Below are 4,189 nucleotides of genomic sequence, written 5' to 3' on the forward strand. Positions count from 1 at the left end.
AACAGTTAGGAAAGGTTCCACTAGATAGGTTCCACGTTCTGCTTGGAATGCACGTGGAGTAGGGCAACGAGGTTCTATAGACGTTGGAGTAGGGTGCTTCGATTCACGCGCGTTTCCACCGTACGGCAGCGTTGGCATCGACGCACCGGGCCTGGAGCAGTGAAACGCGGCAAATTTAAATTCACTTGAGCAACCCTCTAGCGTGTTTATCTTTGGGAGAAGCGAGACGGGAGAGGAACAGCATGAGAGGTGATCGGGAAAGAGACGGGAAGCATATACTTTACAAATGTCGACGAAGGACTATCGTCTTTTGTCGACATTTGCAACGAAAGGAGCAGATACGCGGCCATTTTTTTTTCTCTTTTGGCAATCCTGGTAAATCTCCCTAAGTGGCTATGCTTGGCTTGACAAACGTACGCAGGGGACGCTGGGCGGTCGCTGCGAGGCACGCACACACGAGCGCTCGGCATTTTCTTCATTTTGTTAACGGCCGAACGGTCGCCGGGATGCCGGCTCTCACGGGCGCGTGCTCGGCAATTTCTTAGTATTTTTAACTTTGGACACGAAAAATTAGGATTTGCTAAATCGCTTCGCTATTAAAATAAACAAATCTCTGACGCGCACAAATGAAAGGCTGTCGTGTTTATAATTCTGCAAATTAAAAAAAAAACACCGTTCCGACACCGGGAATCGAACCCGAGCTTCCTGGGTGAGAGCCAGGTATCCTAACCACTAGACCATGCCGGAACACGGGATATTATCGCAAAAGTGCTGTTTTGCGGCATATGTTAGTGGCCTTAGTTCATAATTGATTGATTGTGGGGCTTAACGCGCCGACGCTTCACAGGCGATGAGGCGCGCCGTAGTAGAGGGTTTCGGATTAGTTTTCACCACCGGGGGATCTTTAACGTCCTTCTAAATCTCTAACACATGGGAGTTTTTGCTTTTCACCTCCATCATTAATACTTCATACGCAGGGGATATTCATAACGCCTTTTCCGAGCAAGAAGGTGCCTAAAACCGTGCGAGAGCCTTGTTATAACGTTGTCGTTTTTCGTGATATCTAGCAGGCAATATAACTTATATTTACGATACCTATTTACGAATACCAACGTAGCTGCTCAAAATGGTTGAACACTGAACATTGGAGCACACAAGGGTACCCACCAGACCGGTAATAATTTTGATAGTAAACATATTCCAGGTTAGCTATCAGTCGACTAAAGAAGTGTTAACTTACAAATTACCTTACCAGCTTGGGAGTAATTAATTATTTAAAGTTATTATTGTCGAACCATAATTCTGCCTAAAGAAACAATGAAGTTCACGATCATAAAAGGTGTGAGACATGGAGATACAATATACCCAAAATTATTTGCACACAGCGTAGAAGAGGCGTTTGGTAACTCAGCTTATCAATAAAAAACACTTCAGCCAATTGAAATTTGCTGATGACATTGTCTTGTTTAGTCAGTCCTGCTGTGACATAAGAAAGCTGCTCCGGGAACTCCAGTTCGAAAGTTCAGCTGCGGAACTCCAAATTAACACAAATAAGTCCTAATTAACATTCAGCAAACATGCAGAAAAATGCCTTTGCAAGATAAGTAAGCACCTTGAAAATGAACTTAAGCTGAACAAACCAAGTTAAGATGCTAAGGATAACACTAGAGATAAGAAAACGACAGGAGTAGAAAATAGACTGCAGCAGTTCAAATTAGGCGGAAGAAGTGGGATTGGGCATAAATGTGATGGAGATGAAGGTCGAAAGGTGAACCATCAGCTTTGTGGAATTGTTACCAAGGGAGACGAAAAGAAGCTCAGATAGACCATAGATTGGACAGAGGGATGACTAAAAAAATTCGGGGACAGCGAGTGTACCCGGCCAACTCACTATAGAAGTGGTACGAAATATTTGGGAGAAGCATTTGGACAGCTGTGGACGAAAATAGGATGATGATTACGACGACGAGGACGATAATGATGAGCGTTTTCCCCGATTTAAGTTGATCTTTCCTAGTTCATCCTTCCTTAGCTGTTTGTGAATCGCCTTACCGCCTGAAAAAAAACGTAATGTCTTGGAACACTGTGTTTCGTGTGCCTGCGTGCGTGCGTGAAAAAGTTGAAGCTTAAAACCGCTGTTGATAGGCTTCAGTTCTTGAAGTACCTGTTGTGGTCTTGTCGTGTATAGTGCTTTTTCGGTTGCAGGCTGGCAGCCTTACTTTTTCAATTTGGTACATTTCAATTTGGTACAACCAACCCTGTGTCCAAGTGTATAAAACCATATGAGAGTCAAAAAATTACGCACACCTCCGTCTAACCACGACGATGGCTGAACGCGAAGCTTTCTGGTGATGGATTCTTTGGCTGGCTAATCCCACACTGCGAGTAGGTGCTACTCTCGAGGTACGCATCACTTTTCTAGAATACCCCCAGCAACTCTCGTGTGTGCATTCTGTGGGCCTAATGTTTGGGTTTGGAGTGTACCGCACGAATCGGTACCTGCTGCTTGGCGTTTGCTTCAGTCATGTAGAAATGGGGCAATCGGATAGACGCCCGCTTCATGGTGCGAGGGACACAGGTTCGATTCCAGCCACGGGAAGCGCTCTTTACAGTAGCAGTAGTAAAGTCCTTTATTGGGAAGGGATGGCCGGTTGGCCAGAGGGGGGAAATGGGAATAGCAGGGAGAGAGGATTAACACTTCTTGAATCCTGAAGGGCCATGCAAGCAACTTCCATTGAGGATCTAATTTTCCAGTTTCAGGGACCGAGTAGGTTGTAGGTCCCGGCTCACACTACTCGAGCCAGACCGCTCTCAGGGGAAAGAGTGCCTAGCGCGGCGAGGAAATGGGGGGTCATAGTATGGGGGATTATCTGGTGAAGAACCATTTTGGAGTGAATTTTTGAGAATATATCGGTGGTGTGAGAATGCAGTGCAGTGCCAGAATAAATGGTTCAGGTCGGCGATAGAAGTCGCTGAACAGTGCGGACAACGTGGGGGTAGTGACGTCCCAGGGTGAATCCATTTGGATATGATGAGGAGTGAGTGAGAGCTGCGTGCGCAAGAGTCTTGTTAATGAAAATTTTGGCTGGGCGTGGTATATAAGAGACGCCGTGTAGGTAGCCAAGCGGAGTGCTTGATCCTAGGCGGCATCGGCGTGCGTGGCCAGCGAGGTCCAGTTGCAGGCTAAAGGAGGTGGACGAGACAGCAGCAGGGGATTGGTCATCCAGCGGAGGGGTTACGAGGAGGCTCTCCCTAGCCGCGGAGTGCGCGATCTAATTGCCATGTCCCTGCATCATGTATCCCGGTACCCATGCCAGGCAAGTTTTAGTGCCGTTGTGAGCGAGATTGTTGACCATAGCTTGAATCTGGTGTACAATAGGATGGTCAGAGAAATCCTTGTTGAACTGGTCAATGGCATTTTTGTAGCCAGTGAGGATACGAATACGGGCAGGTAGTGGAGCAGAGTCGTTGTGGTCAGAGAAATCCTTGTTGAACTGGTCAATGGCATTTTTGTAGCCAGTGAGGATACGAATACGGGCAGGTAGTGGAGCAGAGTCGTTGTAGGCAAGATCGTCCAGTGAATGGAGAATGCGACGCAGTTCGGCTTCAGTGGGAGACGGATAAAGTATATGTTTCGTAATGGAACCGTCAAATTCGGGTCGGCGTGGACAATGCAACGCGAGGCCCATTCGGTGGTGGCCCAGGCTGGCACCGGTGAAGATGTCAATTTCATCTGGGAGCTTTGTCCCCAGGATGCGACGAAGGGCTTTTTGGCGTGGACTCATCCTTGCTTTGGGAATGCCAGGTCGCTGATGTGGCGGTGTCAGAAGTGGCCTTTCCCATGAGGCAGGTGGTGCCGGACTCAGTTGGGGTGGCAACAAGGTTCGAGCATCCCACGCAACGAGCGCCGCTCCCTGACATGTAAGAGATCGGAGTTGTTCGTGTTGGAGGGCAGCTTTAGAAAGCAGGGTTTCCACAGGAGGCAGAGGAGCCGTCTTTTCGAGAGAATCTATACGGGTATGTCGCGGCAATCCAGTTATTGTTCGGAGCGTGGCCCTGTGCAGTTGCTTCCTGTGACTGAGAGGGTATATACAGGGGCGCCGTATAGAAGGCGGCCTAGAGCCATTGCTCGTGCCAGGGTGATGCAAGTGGGCCCCTCCGTACTTATTTGACATTCTAGATATTATAT

The 4,189-nt window shown here is 47.9% G+C and overlaps 1 non-coding gene across 1 annotated transcript; it reads right to left on the minus strand.

Annotated features, from left to right (window-relative positions):
- Positions 1-675: 675 nt before the first annotated feature.
- Trnae-cuc (transfer RNA glutamic acid (anticodon CUC)) lies at positions 676-747 on the minus strand. Its single transcript has one exon. It is a non-coding gene; the product is annotated as a tRNA-Glu (tRNA).
- Positions 748-4,189: the final 3,442 nt, after the last annotated feature.

This window comes from Haemaphysalis longicornis, unplaced genomic scaffold (assembly GCF_048455015.1).
Source record: "Haemaphysalis longicornis isolate Haplotype H1 unplaced genomic scaffold, Haemaphysalis longicornis Haplotype H1 scaffold_10, whole genome shotgun sequence".
In the NCBI taxonomy this organism is placed as follows: Eukaryota; Metazoa; Arthropoda; class Arachnida; order Ixodida; family Ixodidae; genus Haemaphysalis; species Haemaphysalis longicornis.